The sequence below is a fragment of the Hyla sarda genome, unplaced genomic scaffold, assembly GCF_029499605.1.
Source record: "Hyla sarda isolate aHylSar1 unplaced genomic scaffold, aHylSar1.hap1 scaffold_3023, whole genome shotgun sequence".
Taxonomy (NCBI): Eukaryota; Metazoa; Chordata; class Amphibia; order Anura; family Hylidae; genus Hyla; species Hyla sarda.
The window spans coordinates 1-25,497 of NW_026609741.1; the positions used below are offsets into that span (position 1 = coordinate 1).

General features: G+C 55.5%; 21 non-coding genes and 1 pseudogene across 21 annotated transcripts; all 22 read right to left on the reverse strand.

The window, feature by feature from the left end:
• Nucleotides 1–110: 110 nt before the first annotated feature.
• Nucleotides 111–274, reverse strand: LOC130327693 (U1 spliceosomal RNA). The gene has a single exon (XR_008872018.1). It is a non-coding gene; the product is annotated as a U1 spliceosomal RNA (small nuclear RNA).
• A 750-nt stretch (nt 275–1,024) lies between these two features.
• LOC130327705 (U1 spliceosomal RNA) lies at nt 1,025–1,188 on the reverse strand. Its single transcript, XR_008872029.1, has one exon. It is a non-coding gene; the product is annotated as a U1 spliceosomal RNA (small nuclear RNA).
• Nucleotides 1,189–1,935: 747 nt separating this feature from the next.
• LOC130327714 (U1 spliceosomal RNA) lies at nt 1,936–2,099 on the reverse strand. The gene has a single exon (XR_008872036.1). It is a non-coding gene; the product is annotated as a U1 spliceosomal RNA (small nuclear RNA).
• A 748-nt stretch (nt 2,100–2,847) lies between these two features.
• Nucleotides 2,848–3,011, reverse strand: LOC130327715 (U1 spliceosomal RNA). The gene has a single exon (XR_008872037.1). It is a non-coding gene; the product is annotated as a U1 spliceosomal RNA (small nuclear RNA).
• A 751-nt stretch (nt 3,012–3,762) lies between these two features.
• Nucleotides 3,763–3,926, reverse strand: LOC130327716 (U1 spliceosomal RNA). The gene has a single exon (XR_008872038.1). It is a non-coding gene; the product is annotated as a U1 spliceosomal RNA (small nuclear RNA).
• Nucleotides 3,927–4,676: 750 nt separating this feature from the next.
• LOC130327694 (U1 spliceosomal RNA) lies at nt 4,677–4,840 on the reverse strand. Its single transcript, XR_008872019.1, has one exon. It is a non-coding gene; the product is annotated as a U1 spliceosomal RNA (small nuclear RNA).
• Nucleotides 4,841–5,593: 753 nt separating this feature from the next.
• Nucleotides 5,594–5,757, reverse strand: LOC130327695 (U1 spliceosomal RNA). The gene has a single exon (XR_008872020.1). It is a non-coding gene; the product is annotated as a U1 spliceosomal RNA (small nuclear RNA).
• Nucleotides 5,758–6,507: 750 nt separating this feature from the next.
• LOC130327696 (U1 spliceosomal RNA) lies at nt 6,508–6,671 on the reverse strand. The gene has a single exon (XR_008872021.1). It is a non-coding gene; the product is annotated as a U1 spliceosomal RNA (small nuclear RNA).
• A 750-nt stretch (nt 6,672–7,421) lies between these two features.
• Nucleotides 7,422–7,585, reverse strand: LOC130327697 (U1 spliceosomal RNA). Its single transcript, XR_008872022.1, has one exon. It is a non-coding gene; the product is annotated as a U1 spliceosomal RNA (small nuclear RNA).
• A 747-nt stretch (nt 7,586–8,332) lies between these two features.
• On the reverse strand, nt 8,333–8,496 carry LOC130327698 (U1 spliceosomal RNA). Its single transcript, XR_008872023.1, has one exon. It is a non-coding gene; the product is annotated as a U1 spliceosomal RNA (small nuclear RNA).
• A 750-nt stretch (nt 8,497–9,246) lies between these two features.
• On the reverse strand, nt 9,247–9,410 carry LOC130327699 (U1 spliceosomal RNA). Its single transcript, XR_008872024.1, has one exon. It is a non-coding gene; the product is annotated as a U1 spliceosomal RNA (small nuclear RNA).
• Nucleotides 9,411–10,160: 750 nt separating this feature from the next.
• On the reverse strand, nt 10,161–10,324 carry LOC130327701 (U1 spliceosomal RNA). Its single transcript, XR_008872025.1, has one exon. It is a non-coding gene; the product is annotated as a U1 spliceosomal RNA (small nuclear RNA).
• Nucleotides 10,325–11,075: 751 nt separating this feature from the next.
• On the reverse strand, nt 11,076–11,239 carry LOC130327702 (U1 spliceosomal RNA). The gene has a single exon (XR_008872026.1). It is a non-coding gene; the product is annotated as a U1 spliceosomal RNA (small nuclear RNA).
• A 748-nt stretch (nt 11,240–11,987) lies between these two features.
• Nucleotides 11,988–12,151, reverse strand: LOC130327703 (U1 spliceosomal RNA). The gene has a single exon (XR_008872027.1). It is a non-coding gene; the product is annotated as a U1 spliceosomal RNA (small nuclear RNA).
• Nucleotides 12,152–12,909: 758 nt separating this feature from the next.
• On the reverse strand, nt 12,910–13,073 carry LOC130327704 (U1 spliceosomal RNA). The gene has a single exon (XR_008872028.1). It is a non-coding gene; the product is annotated as a U1 spliceosomal RNA (small nuclear RNA).
• Nucleotides 13,074–13,823: 750 nt separating this feature from the next.
• On the reverse strand, nt 13,824–13,987 carry LOC130327706 (U1 spliceosomal RNA). The gene has a single exon (XR_008872030.1). It is a non-coding gene; the product is annotated as a U1 spliceosomal RNA (small nuclear RNA).
• Nucleotides 13,988–14,737: 750 nt separating this feature from the next.
• LOC130327707 (U1 spliceosomal RNA) lies at nt 14,738–14,901 on the reverse strand. Its single transcript, XR_008872031.1, has one exon. It is a non-coding gene; the product is annotated as a U1 spliceosomal RNA (small nuclear RNA).
• A 752-nt stretch (nt 14,902–15,653) lies between these two features.
• Nucleotides 15,654–15,788, reverse strand: LOC130327713 (U1 spliceosomal RNA; annotated as a pseudogene).
• A 6,647-nt stretch (nt 15,789–22,435) lies between these two features.
• On the reverse strand, nt 22,436–22,599 carry LOC130327708 (U1 spliceosomal RNA). The gene has a single exon (XR_008872032.1). It is a non-coding gene; the product is annotated as a U1 spliceosomal RNA (small nuclear RNA).
• Nucleotides 22,600–23,349: 750 nt separating this feature from the next.
• Nucleotides 23,350–23,513, reverse strand: LOC130327709 (U1 spliceosomal RNA). Its single transcript, XR_008872033.1, has one exon. It is a non-coding gene; the product is annotated as a U1 spliceosomal RNA (small nuclear RNA).
• A 748-nt stretch (nt 23,514–24,261) lies between these two features.
• On the reverse strand, nt 24,262–24,425 carry LOC130327710 (U1 spliceosomal RNA). Its single transcript, XR_008872034.1, has one exon. It is a non-coding gene; the product is annotated as a U1 spliceosomal RNA (small nuclear RNA).
• A 745-nt stretch (nt 24,426–25,170) lies between these two features.
• On the reverse strand, nt 25,171–25,334 carry LOC130327712 (U1 spliceosomal RNA). The gene has a single exon (XR_008872035.1). It is a non-coding gene; the product is annotated as a U1 spliceosomal RNA (small nuclear RNA).
• Between the last annotated feature and the right edge of the window lie 163 nt (nt 25,335–25,497).

Below are 25,497 nucleotides of genomic sequence, written 5' to 3' on the forward strand. Positions count from 1 at the left end.
GAAAACTCGACTGATAAAATGTGGAGGAGGAGAAGAAGATGGAGCAGGCGCACCACTTCTGCAGCCACCCAGGGCACAACAGACGAGCACTATTTTTGACCAGAGGAAATCAGGGGAAAGCGCGAACGCAGTCCCCCACTACCACAAATTATGCAGTCGAGTTTCCCGCATTTGGGGAAATCGCAGGGGTCAGCACACCCGGAGTGCAATGGATGAGCCTCACCCTGGGAGAACCACCTTAGTGATCATGGTATCTCCCCTGCCAGGTAAGTATGAGTTGTTCGGCGCCTAGCCGGAGAGGCGCCCCTCGGACGCAGACCACCTCCATTGGTGCGATTTCGGCTCCTTTCCCTCATGGTTTTGGTTTGGGGGAGGGGGGCCAGTACAGTTGCAGAACATACAGATACAAGTGGAGAAGGGTGGAGACCCTGACCCACCCCCCGCGACTAAGGCGTCCCAAGGGTCCGGATTCACTTTGCGGCGTGCATCACAACACTGCAAAGACGCCACAGACAGACACAAAACTGGATATTTGCATGGATGGGCGGTGCGGTGCAGCCGCTCGCTCACAGTCTCAACATTGCCACGCCTACAAGGAGGAAGGCTCAGGGCTGCATACGGAGGAAAGGAGGTTAGGAAGTCAAGCTGAAAGGCATACACACACACACACACACACACACACACACACACACACACACAACACAACACAACACAACACAACACAACACAACACAACTTCAAGAAAATAAATGGACCGGCCGGGATGGATGGCACTGCAGATTGACCACAAGGGGGAGACGCAGGCCCATGGATGAATGAAAGCAAAGCACCCGCACACACTCGATTCTCGCACGGAGGCTCAACCATCGCACCCCACGGTGTGCTCAGCCCTGAAGATCACCCAAACACAGCAGGAAAACTCGACTGATAAAATGTGGAGGAGGAGAAGAAGATGGAGCAGGCGCACCACTTCTGCAGCCACCCAGGGCACAACAGACGAGCACTATTTTTGACCAGAGGAAATCAGGGGAAAGCGCGAACGCAGTCCCCCACTACCACAAATTATGCAGTCGAGTTTCCCGCATTTGGGGAAATCGCAGGGGTCAGCACACCCGGAGTGCAATGGATGAGCCTCACCCTGGGAGAACCACCTTAGTGATCATGGTATCTCCCCTGCCAGGTAAGTATGAGTTGTTCGGCGCCTAGCCGGAGAGGCGCCCCTCGGACGCAGACCACCTCCATTGGTGCGATTTCGGCTCCTTTCCCTCATGGTTTTGGTTTGGGGGAGGGGGGCCAGTACAGTTGCAGAACATACAGATACAAGTGGAGAAGGGTGGAGACCCTGACCCACCCCCCGCGACTAAGGCGTCCCAAGGGTCCGGATTCACTTTGCGGCGTGCATCACAACACTGCAAAGACGCCACAGACAGACACAAAACTGGATATTTGCATGGATGGGCGGTGCGGTGCAGCCGCTCGCTCACAGTCTCAACATTGCCACGCCTACAAGGAGGAAGGCTCAGGGCTGCATACGGAGGAAAGGAGGTTAGGAAGTCAAGCTGAAAGGCATACACACACACACACACACACACACACACACACACACACACACACAACACAACACAACACAACACAACACAACACAACTTCAAGAAAATAAATGGACCGGCCGGGATGGATGGCACTGCAGATTGACCACAAGGGGGAGACGCAGGCCCATGGATGAATGAAAGCAAAGCACCCGCACACACTCGATTCTCGCACGGAGGCTCAACCATCGCACCCCACGGTGTGCTCAGCCCTGAAGATCACCCAAACACAGCAGGAAAACTCGACTGATAAAATGTGGAGGAGGAGAAGAAGATGGAGCAGGCGCACCACTTCTGCAGCCACCCAGGGCACAACAGACGAGCACTATTTTTGACCAGAGGAAATCAGGGGAAAGCGCGAACGCAGTCCCCCACTACCACAAATTATGCAGTCGAGTTTCCCGCATTTGGGGAAATCGCAGGGGTCAGCACACCCGGAGTGCAATGGATGAGCCTCACCCTGGGAGAACCACCTTAGTGATCATGGTATCTCCCCTGCCAGGTAAGTATGAGTTGTTCGGCGCCTAGCCGGAGAGGCGCCCCTCGGACGCAGACCACCTCCATTGGTGCGATTTCGGCTCCTTTCCCTCATGGTTTTGGTTTGGGGGAGGGGGGCCAGTACAGTTGCAGAACATACAGATACAAGTGGAGAAGGGTGGAGACCCTGACCCACCCCCCGCGACTAAGGCGTCCCAAGGGTCCGGATTCACTTTGCGGCGTGCATCACAACACTGCAAAGACGCCACAGACAGACACAAAACTGGATATTTGCATGGATGGGCGGTGCGGTGCAGCCGCTCGCTCACAGTCTCAACATTGCCACGCCTACAAGGAGGAAGGCTCAGGGCTGCATACGGAGGAAAGGAGGTTAGGAAGTCAAGCTGAAAGGCATACACACACACACACACACACACACACACACACACACACACAACACAACACAACACAACACAACACAACACAACACAACTTCAAGAAAATAAATGGACCGGCCGGGATGGATGGCACTGCAGATTGACCACAAGGGGGAGACGCAGGCCCATGGATGAATGAAAGCAAAGCACCCGCACACACTCGATTCTCGCACGGAGGCTCAACCATCGCACCCCACGGTGTGCTCAGCCCTGAAGATCACCCAAACACAGCAGGAAAACTCGACTGATAAAATGTGGAGGAGGAGAAGAAGATGGAGCAGGCGCACCACTTCTGCAGCCACCCAGGGCACAACAGACGAGCACTATTTTTGACCAGAGGAAATCAGGGGAAAGCGCGAACGCAGTCCCCCACTACCACAAATTATGCAGTCGAGTTTCCCGCATTTGGGGAAATCGCAGGGGTCAGCACACCCGGAGTGCAATGGATGAGCCTCACCCTGGGAGAACCACCTTAGTGATCATGGTATCTCCCCTGCCAGGTAAGTATGAGTTGTTCGGCGCCTAGCCGGAGAGGCGCCCCTCGGACGCAGACCACCTCCATTGGTGCGATTTCGGCTCCTTTCCCTCATGGTTTTGGTTTGGGGGAGGGGGGCCAGTACAGTTGCAGAACATACAGATACAAGTGGAGAAGGGTGGAGACCCTGACCCACCCCCCGCGACTAAGGCGTCCCAAGGGTCCGGATTCACTTTGCGGCGTGCATCACAACACTGCAAAGACGCCACAGACAGACACAAAACTGGATATTTGCATGGATGGGCGGTGCGGTGCAGCCGCTCGCTCACAGTCTCAACATTGCCACGCCTACAAGGAGGAAGGCTCAGGGCTGCATACGGAGGAAAGGAGGTTAGGAAGTCAAGCTGAAAGGCATACACACACACACACACACACACACACACACACACACACACACACACACAACACAACACAACACAACACAACACAACACAACTTCAAGAAAATAAATGGACCGGCCGGGATGGATGGCACTGCAGATTGACCACAAGGGGGAGACGCAGGCCCATGGATGAATGAAAGCAAAGCACCCGCACACACTCGATTCTCGCACGGAGGCTCAACCATCGCACCCCACGGTGTGCTCAGCCCTGAAGATCACCCAAACACAGCAGGAAAACTCGACTGATAAAATGTGGAGGAGGAGAAGAAGATGGAGCAGGCGCACCACTTCTGCAGCCACCCAGGGCACAACAGACGAGCACTATTTTTGACCAGAGGAAATCAGGGGAAAGCGCGAACGCAGTCCCCCACTACCACAAATTATGCAGTCGAGTTTCCCGCATTTGGGGAAATCGCAGGGGTCAGCACACCCGGAGTGCAATGGATGAGCCTCACCCTGGGAGAACCACCTTAGTGATCATGGTATCTCCCCTGCCAGGTAAGTATGAGTTGTTCGGCGCCTAGCCGGAGAGGCGCCCCTCGGACGCAGACCACCTCCATTGGTGCGATTTCGGCTCCTTTCCCTCATGGTTTTGGTTTGGGGGAGGGGGGCCAGTACAGTTGCAGAACATACAGATACAAGTGGAGAAGGGTGGAGACCCTGACCCACCCCCCGCGACTAAGGCGTCCCAAGGGTCCGGATTCACTTTGCGGCGTGCATCACAACACTGCAAAGACGCCACAGACAGACACAAAACTGGATATTTGCATGGATGGGCGGTGCGGTGCAGCCGCTCGCTCACAGTCTCAACATTGCCACGCCTACAAGGAGGAAGGCTCAGGGCTGCATACGGAGGAAAGGAGGTTAGGAAGTCAAGCTGAAAGGCATACACACACACACACACACACACACACACACACACACACACACAACACAACACAACACAACACAACACAACACAACACAACTTCAAGAAAATAAATGGACCGGCCGGGATGGATGGCACTGCAGATTGACCACAAGGGGGAGACGCAGGCCCATGGATGAATGAAAGCAAAGCACCCGCACACACTCGATTCTCGCACGGAGGCTCAACCATCGCACCCCACGGTGTGCTCAGCCCTGAAGATCACCCAAACACAGCAGGAAAACTCGACTGATAAAATGTGGAGGAGGAGAAGAAGATGGAGCAGGCGCACCACTTCTGCAGCCACCCAGGGCACAACAGACGAGCACTATTTTTGACCAGAGGAAATCAGGGGAAAGCGCGAACGCAGTCCCCCACTACCACAAATTATGCAGTCGAGTTTCCCGCATTTGGGGAAATCGCAGGGGTCAGCACACCCGGAGTGCAATGGATGAGCCTCACCCTGGGAGAACCACCTTAGTGATCATGGTATCTCCCCTGCCAGGTAAGTATGAGTTGTTCGGCGCCTAGCCGGAGAGGCGCCCCTCGGACGCAGACCACCTCCATTGGTGCGATTTCGGCTCCTTTCCCTCATGGTTTTGGTTTGGGGGAGGGGGGCCAGTACAGTTGCAGAACATACAGATACAAGTGGAGAAGGGTGGAGACCCTGACCCACCCCCCGCGACTAAGGCGTCCCAAGGGTCCGGATTCACTTTGCGGCGTGCATCACAACACTGCAAAGACGCCACAGACAGACACAAAACTGGATATTTGCATGGATGGGCGGTGCGGTGCAGCCGCTCGCTCACAGTCTCAACATTGCCACGCCTACAAGGAGGAAGGCTCAGGGCTGCATACGGAGGAAAGGAGGTTAGGAAGTCAAGCTGAAAGGCATACACACACACACACACACACACACACACACACACACACACACACACACACAACACAACACAACACAACACAACACAACACAACTTCAAGAAAATAAATGGACCGGCCGGGATGGATGGCACTGCAGATTGACCACAAGGGGGAGACGCAGGCCCATGGATGAATGAAAGCAAAGCACCCGCACACACTCGATTCTCGCACGGAGGCTCAACCATCGCACCCCACGGTGTGCTCAGCCCTGAAGATCACCCAAACACAGCAGGAAAACTCGACTGATAAAATGTGGAGGAGGAGAAGAAGATGGAGCAGGCGCACCACTTCTGCAGCCACCCAGGGCACAACAGACGAGCACTATTTTTGACCAGAGGAAATCAGGGGAAAGCGCGAACGCAGTCCCCCACTACCACAAATTATGCAGTCGAGTTTCCCGCATTTGGGGAAATCGCAGGGGTCAGCACACCCGGAGTGCAATGGATGAGCCTCACCCTGGGAGAACCACCTTAGTGATCATGGTATCTCCCCTGCCAGGTAAGTATGAGTTGTTCGGCGCCTAGCCGGAGAGGCGCCCCTCGGACGCAGACCACCTCCATTGGTGCGATTTCGGCTCCTTTCCCTCATGGTTTTGGTTTGGGGGAGGGGGGCCAGTACAGTTGCAGAACATACAGATACAAGTGGAGAAGGGTGGAGACCCTGACCCACCCCCCGCGACTAAGGCGTCCCAAGGGTCCGGATTCACTTTGCGGCGTGCATCACAACACTGCAAAGACGCCACAGACAGACACAAAACTGGATATTTGCATGGATGGGCGGTGCGGTGCAGCCGCTCGCTCACAGTCTCAACATTGCCACGCCTACAAGGAGGAAGGCTCAGGGCTGCATACGGAGGAAAGGAGGTTAGGAAGTCAAGCTGAAAGGCATACACACACACACACACACACACACACACACACACACACACACAACACAACACAACACAACACAACACAACACAACACAACTTCAAGAAAATAAATGGACCGGCCGGGATGGATGGCACTGCAGATTGACCACAAGGGGGAGACGCAGGCCCATGGATGAATGAAAGCAAAGCACCCGCACACACTCGATTCTCGCACGGAGGCTCAACCATCGCACCCCACGGTGTGCTCAGCCCTGAAGATCACCCAAACACAGCAGGAAAACTCGACTGATAAAATGTGGAGGAGGAGAAGAAGATGGAGCAGGCGCACCACTTCTGCAGCCACCCAGGGCACAACAGACGAGCACTATTTTTGACCAGAGGAAATCAGGGGAAAGCGCGAACGCAGTCCCCCACTACCACAAATTATGCAGTCGAGTTTCCCGCATTTGGGGAAATCGCAGGGGTCAGCACACCCGGAGTGCAATGGATGAGCCTCACCCTGGGAGAACCACCTTAGTGATCATGGTATCTCCCCTGCCAGGTAAGTATGAGTTGTTCGGCGCCTAGCCGGAGAGGCGCCCCTCGGACGCAGACCACCTCCATTGGTGCGATTTCGGCTCCTTTCCCTCATGGTTTTGGTTTGGGGGAGGGGGGCCAGTACAGTTGCAGAACATACAGATACAAGTGGAGAAGGGTGGAGACCCTGACCCACCCCCCGCGACTAAGGCGTCCCAAGGGTCCGGATTCACTTTGCGGCGTGCATCACAACACTGCAAAGACGCCACAGACAGACACAAAACTGGATATTTGCATGGATGGGCGGTGCGGTGCAGCCGCTCGCTCACAGTCTCAACATTGCCACGCCTACAAGGAGGAAGGCTCAGGGCTGCATACGGAGGAAAGGAGGTTAGGAAGTCAAGCTGAAAGGCATACACACACACACACACACACACACACACACACACACACACACAACACAACACAACACAACACAACACAACACAACACAACTTCAAGAAAATAAATGGACCGGCCGGGATGGATGGCACTGCAGATTGACCACAAGGGGGAGACGCAGGCCCATGGATGAATGAAAGCAAAGCACCCGCACACACTCGATTCTCGCACGGAGGCTCAACCATCGCACCCCACGGTGTGCTCAGCCCTGAAGATCACCCAAACACAGCAGGAAAACTCGACTGATAAAATGTGGAGGAGGAGAAGAAGATGGAGCAGGCGCACCACTTCTGCAGCCACCCAGGGCACAACAGACGAGCACTATTTTTGACCAGAGGAAATCAGGGGAAAGCGCGAACGCAGTCCCCCACTACCACAAATTATGCAGTCGAGTTTCCCGCATTTGGGGAAATCGCAGGGGTCAGCACACCCGGAGTGCAATGGATGAGCCTCACCCTGGGAGAACCACCTTAGTGATCATGGTATCTCCCCTGCCAGGTAAGTATGAGTTGTTCGGCGCCTAGCCGGAGAGGCGCCCCTCGGACGCAGACCACCTCCATTGGTGCGATTTCGGCTCCTTTCCCTCATGGTTTTGGTTTGGGGGAGGGGGGCCAGTACAGTTGCAGAACATACAGATACAAGTGGAGAAGGGTGGAGACCCTGACCCACCCCCCGCGACTAAGGCGTCCCAAGGGTCCGGATTCACTTTGCGGCGTGCATCACAACACTGCAAAGACGCCACAGACAGACACAAAACTGGATATTTGCATGGATGGGCGGTGCGGTGCAGCCGCTCGCTCACAGTCTCAACATTGCCACGCCTACAAGGAGGAAGGCTCAGGGCTGCATACGGAGGAAAGGAGGTTAGGAAGTCAAGCTGAAAGGCATACACACACACACACACACACACACACACACACACACACACACACAACACAACACAACACAACACAACACAACACAACTTCAAGAAAATAAATGGACCGGCCGGGATGGATGGCACTGCAGATTGACCACAAGGGGGAGACGCAGGCCCATGGATGAATGAAAGCAAAGCACCCGCACACACTCGATTCTCGCACGGAGGCTCAACCATCGCACCCCACGGTGTGCTCAGCCCTGAAGATCACCCAAACACAGCAGGAAAACTCGACTGATAAAATGTGGAGGAGGAGAAGAAGATGGAGCAGGCGCACCACTTCTGCAGCCACCCAGGGCACAACAGACGAGCACTATTTTTGACCAGAGGAAATCAGGGGAAAGCGCGAACGCAGTCCCCCACTACCACAAATTATGCAGTCGAGTTTCCCGCATTTGGGGAAATCGCAGGGGTCAGCACACCCGGAGTGCAATGGATGAGCCTCACCCTGGGAGAACCACCTTAGTGATCATGGTATCTCCCCTGCCAGGTAAGTATGAGTTGTTCGGCGCCTAGCCGGAGAGGCGCCCCTCGGACGCAGACCACCTCCATTGGTGCGATTTCGGCTCCTTTCCCTCATGGTTTTGGTTTGGGGGAGGGGGGCCAGTACAGTTGCAGAACATACAGATACAAGTGGAGAAGGGTGGAGACCCTGACCCACCCCCCGCGACTAAGGCGTCCCAAGGGTCCGGATTCACTTTGCGGCGTGCATCACAACACTGCAAAGACGCCACAGACAGACACAAAACTGGATATTTGCATGGATGGGCGGTGCGGTGCAGCCGCTCGCTCACAGTCTCAACATTGCCACGCCTACAAGGAGGAAGGCTCAGGGCTGCATACGGAGGAAAGGAGGTTAGGAAGTCAAGCTGAAAGGCATACACACACACACACACACACACACACACACACACACACACACAACACAACACAACACAACACAACACAACACAACACAACTTCAAGAAAATAAATGGACCGGCCGGGATGGATGGCACTGCAGATTGACCACAAGGGGGAGACGCAGGCCCATGGATGAATGAAAGCAAAGCACCCGCACACACTCGATTCTCGCACGGAGGCTCAACCATCGCACCCCACGGTGTGCTCAGCCCTGAAGATCACCCAAACACAGCAGGAAAACTCGACTGATAAAATGTGGAGGAGGAGAAGAAGATGGAGCAGGCGCACCACTTCTGCAGCCACCCAGGGCACAACAGACGAGCACTATTTTTGACCAGAGGAAATCAGGGGAAAGCGCGAACGCAGTCCCCCACTACCACAAATTATGCAGTCGAGTTTCCCGCATTTGGGGAAATCGCAGGGGTCAGCACACCCGGAGTGCAATGGATGAGCCTCACCCTGGGAGAACCACCTTAGTGATCATGGTATCTCCCCTGCCAGGTAAGTATGAGTTGTTCGGCGCCTAGCCGGAGAGGCGCCCCTCGGACGCAGACCACCTCCATTGGTGCGATTTCGGCTCCTTTCCCTCATGGTTTTGGTTTGGGGGAGGGGGGCCAGTACAGTTGCAGAACATACAGATACAAGTGGAGAAGGGTGGAGACCCTGACCCACCCCCCGCGACTAAGGCGTCCCAAGGGTCCGGATTCACTTTGCGGCGTGCATCACAACACTGCAAAGACGCCACAGACAGACACAAAACTGGATATTTGCATGGATGGGCGGTGCGGTGCAGCCGCTCGCTCACAGTCTCAACATTGCCACGCCTACAAGGAGGAAGGCTCAGGGCTGCATACGGAGGAAAGGAGGTTAGGAAGTCAAGCTGAAAGGCATACACACACACACACACACACACACACACACACACACACACACAACACAACACAACACAACACAACACAACACAACACAACTTCAAGAAAATAAATGGACCGGCCGGGATGGATGGCACTGCAGATTGACCACAAGGGGGAGACGCAGGCCCATGGATGAATGAAAGCAAAGCACCCGCACACACTCGATTCTCGCACGGAGGCTCAACCATCGCACCCCACGGTGTGCTCAGCCCTGAAGATCACCCAAACACAGCAGGAAAACTCGACTGATAAAATGTGGAGGAGGAGAAGAAGATGGAGCAGGCGCACCACTTCTGCAGCCACCCAGGGCACAACAGACGAGCACTATTTTTGACCAGAGGAAATCAGGGGAAAGCGCGAACGCAGTCCCCCACTACCACAAATTATGCAGTCGAGTTTCCCGCATTTGGGGAAATCGCAGGGGTCAGCACACCCGGAGTGCAATGGATGAGCCTCACCCTGGGAGAACCACCTTAGTGATCATGGTATCTCCCCTGCCAGGTAAGTATGAGTTGTTCGGCGCCTAGCCGGAGAGGCGCCCCTCGGACGCAGACCACCTCCATTGGTGCGATTTCGGCTCCTTTCCCTCATGGTTTTGGTTTGGGGGAGGGGGGCCAGTACAGTTGCAGAACATACAGATACAAGTGGAGAAGGGTGGAGACCCTGACCCACCCCCCGCGACTAAGGCGTCCCAAGGGTCCGGATTCACTTTGCGGCGTGCATCACAACACTGCAAAGACGCCACAGACAGACACAAAACTGGATATTTGCATGGATGGGCGGTGCGGTGCAGCCGCTCGCTCACAGTCTCAACATTGCCACGCCTACAAGGAGGAAGGCTCAGGGCTGCATACGGAGGAAAGGAGGTTAGGAAGTCAAGCTGAAAGGCATACACACACACACACACACACACACACACACACACACACACACACACACAACACAACACAACACAACACAACACAACACAACTTCAAGAAAATAAATGGACCGGCCGGGATGGATGGCACTGCAGATTGACCACAAGGGGGAGACGCAGGCCCATGGATGAATGAAAGCAAAGCACCCGCACACACTCGATTCTCGCACGGAGGCTCAACCATCGCACCCCACGGTGTGCTCAGCCCTGAAGATCACCCAAACACAGCAGGAAAACTCGACTGATAAAATGTGGAGGAGGAGAAGAAGATGGAGCAGGCGCACCACTTCTGCAGCCACCCAGGGCACAACAGACGAGCACTATTTTTGACCAGAGGAAATCAGGGGAAAGCGCGAACGCAGTCCCCCACTACCACAAATTATGCAGTCGAGTTTCCCGCATTTGGGGAAATCGCAGGGGTCAGCACACCCGGAGTGCAATGGATGAGCCTCACCCTGGGAGAACCACCTTAGTGATCATGGTATCTCCCCTGCCAGGTAAGTATGAGTTGTTCGGCGCCTAGCCGGAGAGGCGCCCCTCGGACGCAGACCACCTCCATTGGTGCGATTTCGGCTCCTTTCCCTCATGGTTTTGGTTTGGGGGAGGGGGGCCAGTACAGTTGCAGAACATACAGATACAAGTGGAGAAGGGTGGAGACCCTGACCCACCCCCCGCGACTAAGGCGTCCCAAGGGTCCGGATTCACTTTGCGGCGTGCATCACAACACTGCAAAGACGCCACAGACAGACACAAAACTGGATATTTGCATGGATGGGCGGTGCGGTGCAGCCGCTCGCTCACAGTCTCAACATTGCCACGCCTACAAGGAGGAAGGCTCAGGGCTGCATACGGAGGAAAGGAGGTTAGGAAGTCAAGCTGAAAGGCATACACACACACACACACACACACACACACACACACACACACAACACAACACAACACAACACAACACAACACAACACAACTTCAAGAAAATAAATGGACCGGCCGGGATGGATGGCACTGCAGATTGACCACAAGGGGGAGACGCAGGCCCATGGATGAATGAAAGCAAAGCACCCGCACACACTCGATTCTCGCACGGAGGCTCAACCATCGCACCCCACGGTGTGCTCAGCCCTGAAGATCACCCAAACACAGCAGGAAAACTCGACTGATAAAATGTGGAGGAGGAGAAGAAGATGGAGCAGGCGCACCACTTCTGCAGCCACCCAGGGCACAACAGACGAGCACTATTTTTGACCAGAGGAAATCAGGGGAAAGCGCGAACGCAGTCCCCCACTACCACAAATTATGCAGTCGAGTTTCCCGCATTTGGGGAAATCGCAGGGGTCAGCACACCCGGAGTGCAATGGATGAGCCTCACCCTGGGAGAACCACCTTAGTGATCATGGTATCTCCCCTGCCAGGTAAGTATGAGTTGTTCGGCGCCTAGCCGGAGAGGCGCCCCTCGGACGCAGACCACCTCCATTGGTGCGATTTCGGCTCCTTTCCCTCATGGTTTTGGTTTGGGGGAGGGGGGCCAGTACAGTTGCAGAACATACAGATACAAGTGGAGAAGGGTGGAGACCCTGACCCACCCCCCGCGACTAAGGCGTCCCAAGGGTCCGGATTCACTTTGCGGCGTGCATCACAACACTGCAAAGACGCCACAGACAGACACAAAACTGGATATTTGCATGGATGGGCGGTGCGGTGCAGCCGCTCGCTCACAGTCTCAACATTGCCACGCCTACAAGGAGGAAGGCTCAGGGCTGCATACGGAGGAAAGGAGGTTAGGAAGTCAAGCTGAAAGGCATACACACACACACACACACACACACACACACACACACACACACACACACACAACACAACACAACACAACACAACACAACACAACACAACTTCAAGAAAATAAATGGACCGGCCGGGATGGATGGCACTGCAGATTGACCACAAGGGGGAGACGCAGGCCCATGGATGAATGAAAGCAAAGCACCCGCACACACTCGATTCTCGCACGGAGGCTCAACCATCGCACCCCACGGTGTGCTCAGCCCTGAAGATCACCCAAACACAGCAGGAAAACTCGACTGATAAAATGTGGAGGAGGAGAAGAAGATGGAGCAGGCGCACCACTTCTGCAGCCACCCAGGGCACAACAGACGAGCACTATTTTTGACCAGAGGAAATCAGGGGAAAGCGCGAACGCAGTCCCCCACTACCACAAATTATGCAGTCGAGTTTCCCGCATTTGGGGAAATCGCAGGGGTCAGCACACCCGGAGTGCAATGGATGAGCCTCACCCTGGGAGAACCACCTTAGTGATCATGGTATCTCCCCTGCCAGGTAAGTATGAGTTGTTCGGCGCCTAGCCGGAGAGGCGCCCCTCGGACGCAGACCACCTCCATTGGTGCGATTTCGGCTCCTTTCCCTCATGGTTTTGGTTTGGGGGAGGGGGGCCAGTACAGTTGCAGAACATACAGATACAAGTGGAGAAGGGTGGAGACCCTGACCCACCCCCCGCGACTAAGGCGTCCCAAGGGTCCGGATTCACTTTGCGGCGTGCATCACAACACTGCAAAGACGCCACAGACAGACACAAAACTGGATATTTGCATGGATGGGCGGTGCGGTGCAGCCGCTCGCTCACAGTCTCAACATTGCCACGCCTACAAGGAGGAAGGCTCAGGGCTGCATACGGAGGAAAGGAGGTTAGGAAGTCAAGCTGAAAGGCATACACACACACACACACACACACACACACACACACACACACACAACACAACACAACACAACACAACACAACACAACACAACTTCAAGAAAATAAATGGACCGGCCGGGATGGATGGCACTGCAGATTGACCACAAGGGGGAGACGCAGGCCCATGGATGAATGAAAGCAAAGCACCCGCACACACTCGATTCTCGCACGGAGGCTCAACCATCGCACCCCACGGTGTGCTCAGCCCTGAAGATCACCCAAACACAGCAGGAAAACTCGACTGATAAAATGTGGAGGAGGAGAAGAAGATGGAGCAGGCGCACCACTTCTGCAGCCACCCAGGGCACAACAGACGAGCACTATTTTTGACCAGAGGAAATCAGGGGAAAGCGCGAACGCAGTCCCCCACTACCACAAATTATGCAGTCGAGTTTCCCGCATTTGGGGAAATCGCAGGGGTCAGCACACCCGGAGTGCAATGGATGAGCCTCACCCTGGGAGAACCACCTTAGTGATCATGGTATCTCCCCTGCCAGGTAAGTATGAGTTGTTCGGCGCCTAGCCGGAGAGGCGCCCCTCGGACGCAGACCACCTCCATTGGTGCGATTTCGGCTCCTTTCCCTCATGGTTTTGGTTTGGGGGAGGGGGGCCAGTACAGTTGCAGAACATACAGATACAAGTGGAGAAGGGTGGAGACCCTGACCCACCCCCCGCGACTAAGGCGTCCCAAGGGTCCGGATTCACTTTGCGGCGTGCATCACAACACTGCAAAGACGCCACAGACAGACACAAAACTGGATATTTGCATGGATGGGCGGTGCGGTGCAGCCGCTCGCTCACAGTCTCAACATTGCCACGCCTACAAGGAGGAAGGCTCAGGGCTGCATACGGAGGAAAGGAGGTTAGGAAGTCAAGCTGAAAGGCATACACACACACACACACACACACACACACACACACACACACACAACACAACACAACACAACACAACACAACACAACACAACTTCAAGAAAATAAATGGACCGGCCGGGATGGATGGCACTGCAGATTGACCACAAGGGGGAGACGCAGGCCCATGGATGAATGAAAGCAAAGCACCCGCACACACTCGATTCTCGCACGGAGGCTCAACCATCGCACCCCACGGTGTGCTCAGCCCTGAAGATCACCCAAACACAGCAGGAAAACTCGACTGATAAAATGTGGAGGAGGAGAAGAAGATGGAGCAGGCGCACCACTTCTGCAGCCACCCAGGGCACAACAGACGAGCACTATTTTTGACCAGAGGAAATCAGGGGAAAGCGCGAACGCAGTCCCCCACTACCACAAATTATGCAGTCGAGTTTCCCGCATTTGGGGAAATCGCAGGGGTCAGCACACCCGGAGTGCAATGGATGAGCCTCACCCTGGGAGAACCACCTTAGTGATCATGGTATCTCCCCTGCCAGGTAAGTATGAGTTGTTCGGCGCCTAGCCGGAGAGGCGCCCCTCGGACGCAGACCACCTCCATTGGTGCGATTTCGGCTCCTTTCCCTCATGGTTTTGGTTTGGGGGAGGGGGGCCAGTACAGTTGCAGAACATACAGATACAAGTGGAGAAGGGTGGAGACCCTGACCCACCCCCCGCGACTAAGGCGTCCCAAGGGTCCGGATTCACTTTGCGGCGTGCATCACAACACTGCAAAGACGCCACAGACAGACACAAAACTGGATATTTGCATGGATGGGCGGTGCGGTGCAGCCGCTCGCTCACAGTCTCAACATTGCCACGCCTACAAGGAGGAAGGCTCAGGGCTGCATACGGAGGAAAGGAGGTTAGGAAGTCAAGCTGAAAGGCATACACACACACACACACACACACACACACACACACACACACACACAACACAACACAACACAACACAACACAACACAACACAACTTCAAGAAAATAAATGGACCGGCCGGGATGGATGGCACTGCAGATTGACCACAAGGGGGAGACGCAGGCCCATGGATGAATGAAAGCAAAGCACCCGCACACACTCGATTCTCGCACGGAGGCTCAACCATCGCACCCCACGGTGTGCTCAGCCCTGAAGATCACCCAAACACAGCAGGAAAACTCGACTGATAAAATGTGGAGGAGGAGAAGAAGATGGAGCAGGCGCACCACTTCTGCAGCCACCCAGGGCACAACAGACGAGCACTATTTTTGACCAGAGGAAATCAGGGGAAAGCGCGAACGCAGTCCCCCACTACCACAAATTATGCAGTCGAGTTTCCCGCATTTGGGGAAATCGCAGGGGTCAGCACACCCGGAGTGCAATGGATGAGCCTCACCCTGGGAGAACCACCTTAGTTTTTTTTGATTGAAAGAGCTTTATTTTCCGTTCAGTCATTACAAGTCGTACAATAAATTAGTCACACAAAGCATGATAGTACAATACACAGCAAAGGTTCCCTAAGCTATACATCGCACACCATGCTACTCTAACATTCAGCTCAATCCTGCAATATAAAGGCACAAGAGATCAAACAAAAACCAAATAATACAATCTGTGATCGGGGTAGGGGTGTGGGCGACTATGTGGGGGTAGGGAGGGGGCGGATCACAGGGCCAAACTGTTGGGCTGTATCTTCAGGGAGACATGGGAGAAGGAGAGGGGTCTTCACTCCTCTTCTTCCTCATCAACGGCCGAGCTGTCCAAGATGGAATAGTCTCTAAGCAGGTTCTTGATGAACCTGCGGCAGTCCCGGACGGACATGTTTTCCCTGTTGATCACGAGGCGGTTCCTGGCAAGCCACACTGCGTCCTTAAAACAGTTCATAAGGCGCCAGGCCTCCTGGATGGCCTCCACGTCGTGGGTCCCAGGGAACAGGCCGTAAAGCACCGAATGGTACGATAGGCAGCTCCTGGGCACTGAGTCTCTGAGTTCCTGTTCTAGGGCGTCCAACAGACCCTGTGCAAAGGGGCACTGCCAAAACACGTGGAAAGATGTTTCCTCCACGTAGGGGCAACGGGGGCAGTACCGGGTCTTGCACAGGTTGCGGGCATGCATGAATGACCTGAGAGAGAGACCTCCCATGACGGCCATCCACGACAAGTCCTTGTGTCCATTGGTAAGCCGCTTTGAGGCCACATTGTTCCAAACTGTCTCTGCAGTGGCTGCGGGGAGTCCCGGAACCAGCTCGGTCGAGTCCTTAGCTCGGATGAGCTTGTGGATTGTCTTTGGCTTCCATAGGTCTGGTTTCAGTCCTTCCAGCTGGTGCTCCCTCACAAACCGGACAACATCCCCATAGAACCAGGGAGTGTTCCAGTTGTAAGGGATGGAGCTGTCCCACTTGTCCCAGCCCAGCTGTCTCCAGAGGGGCATGAGAAGCAAGCGAGACATGGACCTGCCCGCTGAGCCAGTCTTTTCTACAAGAGTCCGCTGCACCGTGACACATGCAAAGGAGGCCCTCAGCAGAGCGGGGATGTCGGGTATTCCCTTCCCACCCTTGCGGGGTTCCTTGTACATCACGATCCTCTTGACTCTGTCCATTTTGCCCCAGACGAAGCCAAACACTGTCCGGGTGATGGCCTTGCAAACGGTGGTATGGGGAGGCCAGGCCTGTGCGGTATATTGGAGCACAGGCAAAACTTCACTCCGCAGGACAAGTGCCTTGCCTTCCATCGTGAGCTTTCTGGAGCTCCACAGTCCGATCTTCGAGTTTATCCTTCCTAGTCGGTCTTGCCAAGACTTAAGGGCCGCTCCTTCCTTCCCGAACCAGACTCCAAGAATTTGAATGAAGTCCGGCTTAATAGTAAAGGGGAAGGGGGCGGAAGAAGCCAGGTGCCACTCCCCGAAGAGCATGGCCTCCGACTTCCCGCAGTTGACTTTTGCCCCCGAAGCTCTGCCGAAGTCCTCGCAGGTCCGGACGAGTGCAGTCACCGAACGCTGGTCAGCGCAGAAGACGGTCACGTCGTCCATGTAGAGCGAGCACTTGACCTCGTGGCGATCTGGTCCTGGTGCGGTGATCCCTCTGATCTCTCCATTCTGCCGGATAGTCTCAGCGAAGAGCTCTATAACACAAACAAAAAGGAGAGGTGAAAGAGGGCAGCCTTGTCTAACCCCTGAAAGAATAGAAAAGGGGTCAGTCTTCCAGCCGTTCACCAACACCGTGCTGTAAATGTCAAAATACATAACGTTAACAAAAGAGCAAAACATCTTCCCCAGACCCAGCCTGCGCAAAACCCTGTCCATGAATGCGTGGGAGACACGGTCGAACGCCTTCTCCTGATCTAAGCTGACCAGGGCGGCGCGGCCCCCGCGGTCCTGGATGTAATGGACCGTGTCTCTCACAAGGGCAAGGCTGTCGGCAATCCTGCGGCCAGGAATGCTGCAGGTCTGGTCCGGATGGACGATCTGCCCCATGACAGGTTTCAGCCTGTTGGCCAGCACCTTGGCGAGGATCTTGTAGTCCACGTTCAGGAGAGAGATGGGACGCCAGTTTTTCAGGTCACATCTCTCCCCCTTCCGCTTATACAAGATCGTGATCATCCCTTCCCTCAACGACGGAGGCATTCTGCCCCCCACCACCATCTCCTCGTACACCTCCAACAGGTCCGGACAGATCAGGTCACCCAGCGCTACGTAGAGCTCGGCCGGGAGACCGTCACTGCCCGGGGTCCTGCCGGGCTTAAAGGATTTAGCGGCAGAGAGCAGCTCCCCCACCGTCAAGGGATCGTCCATAGCCGCCGCACCTGCGGGATCAACAACGTTAGTGACACCTGACAGGAACCTCTCGGCGGCTTCGGGGTCGGATGACTTGGGGGCGTAGAGGTTGCTGTAGAAGTCGTGGACGACCCCCATCACTTCCTCCTTGCCGCTCCTCATGTGTCCGGTCTCATCTCGTAGCTCAGTCAGGGGCGTGTGGCCGGCATGGAGCTTCCTGAAAAAGAAAGAGTTACATTTCTCACCCTTCTCCAGGTTCTCCACCTTGGAACGAAAGACGATTCGCTTGGATTCCTCCTCAAAGTGCCTTTTCAAGCTCTTTTTGGTCTCCTCCAGCTCCTCCCTGACGTCCCAGCCACACTGGAGCAGGTCCTGCAGGGACCGCAGCTCGCGCTGCAGTTTCCTCAAGTCCCACTTCTTCGCACACGCCTGTTGTCTGCCTTTTGCCTGAAAGAAACAACGGAATTCGACTTTAACATATTCCCACCAATCGCTGATGCACTTGAACAGACATTTGTCATTTCGCCATACAAGGTAAGCATCCCTAAGTTCCTCCATGACCTCCCTCTGCTCCAACAGGGCACAATTCAACTTCCAGGAGCCCGGGCCAGGTGGGAATCCATGGCCCAGAGTCCCCCGGAATCGAATGGCCCTGTGGTCAGAGAAGAAGCAGGGGACCATAGAGTACGACACCTTTCTGACTGCTCTCGAAGTGAAGATGAAGTCTATCCGAGAACGGAGCGAGCCATCGGGGCGGCTCCACGTATAGTTTACGGAGCCGTTCCCGATGGACCCGACAACGTCCTGCAAGGATGCCTCCGTCACCATCTCAATCAGCAGTTTAGACGTCACGTCCAGGTTGGCGGATGTGCCAGAACTGCGCCCGTCCACCTCAATGGGGCAGTTGAAGTCACCACCCAACACTACTGCTCTAGTGGTGGCGAGTTCAGCCCGCAGGGCCTGGAGAGCCTCCAGTCGGACATCCCTCTCAGGGGAGGCATACACGTTGATGAGCCGCACGGGCTCACCCGCCCAGGAACCGTCTGCGACAAGAAGTCTGCCACAGACGAGCTCCCGGACGGAATCAAGTGCAAAGTTACCTCCCCTGATCAGGATGGCCACCCCCGCAGACCTATTGTCGCCCCCACCAGACCAGTAGGAAGGGCCGTGAGGCCACTGCCTGGCCAGATGGTTGTAAGACCTAGAAGCAGACAAAGCACATTCCTGCAACATGTAAACATCACACCTCTGGGAATCTAAGAACGTAAGAACAGTCTGAAATCTAAACCAAGCTCTAATACTCCTCACATTAATGCAGAAGATGTTGAGATCAGCCATGGGAATAAAAAGAGAGGTTAGTTCTGATACTAGTTACCAGTCTGGTCGGACGGGTCCTCTTCTCTGGCGCCTGTCGGCTCCTGTGGCTTCTCGTAGCGCCCTTCCAAGAACTCGTCGTAGACCGTGTTGGACGGAGTGTCCAGGATTTTCTTAACCTCTGGGTCCTGCAGCAGCTCCTCCATAGATTGAGCTTGGACTGGCTCTGCTTGGACCTGCTCCACTTGGGCCTGCTCCATCACCTCCTCTCCTTCTGAAGCCTCAAGGCTCTCGCAGACCTGCTCCATCTCCTCCTCCTCATCTGAAGCTTGAGGGGTCTCGCAGGTCTCGATTATCTTTCTTTTGTGGGACTCTTCTGATACGTTGTCCCTTCCTTTCCTCTTCCTCTGTATGGTACCTGGGGGAGGAAGCACAGGAAAGTCCTCCGAAGGGCGGGCACCAGCAGCTGGAGGGGGGTTAGGTGCTGCTGGGCCAGGAGAGAAAGGAGGCTGGGTGGGGCGGGGGGCAGGAGAGAGTGCCCGGGCAGGGGAGGACGGGGCAGGGGTGGGCCGGGCAGGGGAGGACGGGGCAGGGGTGGGCCGGGCAGGGGAGGACGGGGCAGGGGTGGGCCGGGGTGGGGTACGGGGGGCAGGGGTGGGCCGGGGTGGGGTACGGGGGGCAGGGGTGGGGCGGGATGGGGCAGGAGGGGCAGGGGTGGGACGGGATGGGGCAGGGGTGGGACGGGATGGGGCAGGGGTGGGGGTGGGGCGGGATGGGGCAGGAGATGGGGCGGGAGGGGTAGGGGATGGGGCGGAAGGGGCAGGGGAGGGGCGGGACGGGGCAGGGGTGGTGGCTTTCGCCTTCTTACCCTCCTTGGTCGGCTTGGCCATCCGTGGTGTTGGCTCCGGAGCTGGGGCTGGCTTCGGTGCTCTCGCTGCCACAGATGCCCATGTTCTCTCCCTCTGGGGGCAGTCCTTGTAGCTGTGGGCTGCCAGTCCGCAGAGGTTGCAGGTCTTGCTCTTGGGGCAGTCCTTGGTCGTGTGACCTGTCACACGGCAATACCTGCAGGCATCCTCCGTACAGTCCTTGCCCTCGTGGCCCATCTTGCCACATCTCCTGCAGGTCTGCGGCATGTCCGGGTAGAAGATAAGTCCTGTGGAGTTGCCCAAGGAAAATGTCGTTGGCAGGTGCTGTAGTCCGTCTGGAGAAGCAGGGTTCTTGTTGAGTCTGACGACCACAGACCACTTGCAGGTCCAGTATCCGAGTGAGTTCAGGATGCGGGTGGGCTCCCTCACCACGGTGCAGAAGCGCTTCAGGAAGGTCGAGATGTCCGTGCCTGGGGTGTGTGGGTTCCGCATTGAGACCGTCACCCGCCTCTCCTCTCTTTGAATAAGGCAGTTGCCCACAAAGCGAGAGAAAGGGGATTCGGGACTCGCCGCTTTCACCACCTCCCAGTATCTTCTACAGGTCCCAATGGTGGCAAAGGTGATGTAGAAGATTCCCGAAAAGAAGGTTGCTATTCCCAGGGTGTCAGCCGTGGGGAAGCCTTGATCCGCCAGCATCTTCTTGCAGAACACGTCGTGGGACATGTCCGGCACCCTTCCGTCCACGGGCTTGAGCTTCAAGGCAACAGTCTGCCTCATCCAGGGCTCCAGGGTTGGAGCTTCCAGGTTAGGAATTCTGCCGCCCTTCTGCCTTGCCGTGGTGGAGGTTGAAGCTTGCTGTGGTTGGGGCTGGACCTCCAGGCCTTGCCCTGCAGCCTCCTGGGTGGACTTGCTGGTTGAGGCCATGGCTTCTTCCAGCAGGCTCTTTTCCGCTTCCTTGCTTGCTTGTGGAGAGAGGCTTCGCAAAGTCTTCTTTCCCGGGTGGGAGGAGCTATGCAGATCCGGTCCCGGTGGGAGGAGCTATGCAAATCCTTCTCCAGAGGCAGCGAGTTTCTTCGAAAAGATTCTGCGCCGCCTTCCTCTTCGCCGCTGTTCCGGAATTCACCGCCGATTCCCTTCTTCCAGGTTCTTCGTCGGCTTCTTCCGGAGCTGCAGTCTTCAAGATCTTCTCCTTCTTCAGATGTTCCGAGGCAGGCAGGAGACGATCTTCAGGTGGTATGCTCTAGAGAAATGCGGTTCTAATAAGAACGAAAAGTACTGCAATCGTACTACGCAAAATCTCTACCACAATGCTTGGAGTTCTTCAGACCGTAGCGATCATGGTATCTCCCCTGCCAGGTAAGTATGAGTTGTTCGGCGCCTAGCCGGAGAGGCGCCCCTCGGACGCAGACCACCTCCATTGGTGCGATTTCGGCTCCTTTCCCTCATGGTTTTGGTTTGGGGGAGGGGGGCCAGTACAGTTGCAGAACATACAGATACAAGTGGAGAAGGGTGGAGACCCTGACCCACCCCCCGCGACTAAGGCGTCCCAAGGGTCCGGATTCACTTTGCGGCGTGCATCACAACACTGCAAAGACGCCACAGACAGACACAAAACTGGATATTTGCATGGATGGGCGGTGCGGTGCAGCCGCTCGCTCACAGTCTCAACATTGCCACGCCTACAAGGAGGAAGGCTCAGGGCTGCATACGGAGGAAAGGAGGTTAGGAAGTCAAGCTGAAAGGCATACACACACACACACACACACACACACACACACACACACACACAACACAACACAACACAACACAACACAACACAACACAACTTCAAGAAAATAAATGGACCGGCCGGGATGGATGGCACTGCAGATTGACCACAAGGGGGAGACGCAGGCCCATGGATGAATGAAAGCAAAGCACCCGCACACACTCGATTCTCGCACGGAGGCTCAACCATCGCACCCCACGGTGTGCTCAGCCCTGAAGATCACCCAAACACAGCAGGAAAACTCGACTGATAAAATGTGGAGGAGGAGAAGAAGATGGAGCAGGCGCACCACTTCTGCAGCCACCCAGGGCACAACAGACGAGCACTATTTTTGACCAGAGGAAATCAGGGGAAAGCGCGAACGCAGTCCCCCACTACCACAAATTATGCAGTCGAGTTTCCCGCATTTGGGGAAATCGCAGGGGTCAGCACACCCGGAGTGCAATGGATGAGCCTCACCCTGGGAGAACCACCTTAGTGATCATGGTATCTCCCCTGCCAGGTAAGTATGAGTTGTTCGGCGCCTAGCCGGAGAGGCGCCCCTCGGACGCAGACCACCTCCATTGGTGCGATTTCGGCTCCTTTCCCTCATGGTTTTGGTTTGGGGGAGGGGGGCCAGTACAGTTGCAGAACATACAGATACAAGTGGAGAAGGGTGGAGACCCTGACCCACCCCCCGCGACTAAGGCGTCCCAAGGGTCCGGATTCACTTTGCGGCGTGCATCACAACACTGCAAAGACGCCACAGACAGACACAAAACTGGATATTTGCATGGATGGGCGGTGCGGTGCAGCCGCTCGCTCACAGTCTCAACATTGCCACGCCTACAAGGAGGAAGGCTCAGGGCTGCATACGGAGGAAAGGAGGTTAGGAAGTCAAGCTGAAAGGCATACACACACACACACACACACACACACACACACACACACACACAACACAACACAACACAACACAACACAACACAACACAACTTCAAGAAAATAAATGGACCGGCCGGGATGGATGGCACTGCAGATTGACCACAAGGGGGAGACGCAGGCCCATGGATGAATGAAAGCAAAGCACCCGCACACACTCGATTCTCGCACGGAGGCTCAACCATCGCACCCCACGGTGTGCTCAGCCCTGAAGATCACCCAAACACAGCAGGAAAACTCGACTGATAAAATGTGGAGGAGGAGAAGAAGATGGAGCAGGCGCACCACTTCTGCAGCCACCCAGGGCACAACAGACGAGCACTATTTTTGACCAGAGGAAATCAGGGGAAAGCGCGAACGCAGTCCCCCACTACCACAAATTATGCAGTCGAGTTTCCCGCATTTGGGGAAATCGCAGGGGTCAGCACACCCGGAGTGCAATGGATGAGCCTCACCCTGGGAGAACCACCTTAGTGATCATGGTATCTCCCCTGCCAGGTAAGTATGAGTTGTTCGGCGCCTAGCCGGAGAGGCGCCCCTCGGACGCAGACCACCTCCATTGGTGCGATTTCGGCTCCTTTCCCTCATGGTTTTGGTTTGGGGGAGGGGGGCCAGTACAGTTGCAGAACATACAGATACAAGTGGAGAAGGGTGGAGACCCTGACCCACCCCCCGCGACTAAGGCGTCCCAAGGGTCCGGATTCACTTTGCGGCGTGCATCACAACACTGCAAAGACGCCACAGACAGACACAAAACTGGATATTTGCATGGATGGGCGGTGCGGTGCAGCCGCTCGCTCACAGTCTCAACATTGCCACGCCTACAAGGAGGAAGGCTCAGGGCTGCATACGGAGGAAAGGAGGTTAGGAAGTCAAGCTGAAAGGCATACACACACACACACACACACACACACACACACACACACACAACACAACACAACACAACACAACACAACACAACACAACTTCAAGAAAATAAATGGACCGGCCGGGATGGATGGCACTGCAGATTGACCACAAGGGGGAGACGCAGGCCCATGGATGAATGAAAGCAAAGCACCCGCACACACTCGATTCTCGCACGGAGGCTCAACCATCGCACCCCACGGTGTGCTCAGCCCTGAAGATCACCCAAACACAGCAGGAAAACTCGACTGATAAAATGTGGAGGAGGAGAAGAAGATGGAGCAGGCGCACCACTTCTGCAGCCACCCAGGGCACAACAGACGAGCACTATTTTTGACCAGAGGAAATCAGGGGAAAGCGCGAACGCAGTCCCCCACTACCACAAATTATGCAGTCGAGTTTCCCGCATTTGGGGAAATCGCAGGGGTCAGCACACCCGGAGTGCAATGGATGAGCCTCACCCTGGGAGAACCACCTTAGTGATCATGGTATCTCCCCTGCCAGGTAAGTATGAGTTGTTCGGCGCCTAGCCGGAGAGGCGCCCCTCGGACGCAGACCACCTCCATTGGTGCGATTTCGGCTCCTTTCCCTCATGGTTTTGGTTTGGGGGAGGGGGGCCAGTACAGTTGCAGAACATACAGATACAAGTGGAGAAGGGTGGAGACCCTGACCCACCCCCCGCGACTAAGGCGTCCCAAGGGTCCGGATTCACTTTGCGGCGTGCATCACAACACTGCAAAGACGCCACAGACAGACACAAAACTGGATATTTGCATGGATGGGCGGTGCGGTGCAGCCGCTCGCTCACAGTCTCAACATTGCCACGCCTACAAGGAGGAAGGCTCAGGGCTGCATACGGAGGAAAGGAGGTTAGGAAGTCAAGCTGAAAGGCATACACACACACACACACACACACACACACACACACACACACACAACACAACACAACACAACACAACACAACACAACTTCAAGAAAATAAATGGACCGGCCGGGATGGATGGCACTGCAGATTGACCACAAGGGGGAGACGCAGGCCCATGGATGAATGAAAGCAAAGCACCCGCACACACTCGATTCTCGCACGGAGGCTCAACCATCGCACCCCACGGTGTGCTCAGCCCTGAAGATCACCCAAACACAGCAGGAAAACTCGACTGATAAAATGTGGAGGAGGAGAAGAAGATGGAGCAGGCGCACCACTTCTGCAGCCACCCAGGGCACAACAGACGAGCACTATTTTTGACCAGAGGAAATCAGGGGAAAGCGCGAACGCAGTCCCCCACTACCACAAATTATGCAGTCGAGTTTCCCGCATTTGGGGAAATCGCAGGGGTCAGCACACCCGGAGTGCAATGGATGAGCCTCACCCTGGGAGAACCACCTTAGTGATCATGGTATCTCCCCTGCCAGGTAAGTATGAGTTGTTCGGCGCCTAGCCGGAGAGGCGCCCCTCGGACGCAGACCACCTCCATTGGTGCGATTTCGGCTCCTTTCCCTCATGGTTTTGGTTTGGGGGAGGGGGGCCAGTACAGTTGCAGAACATACAGATACAAGTGGAGAAGGGTGGAGACCCTGACCCAC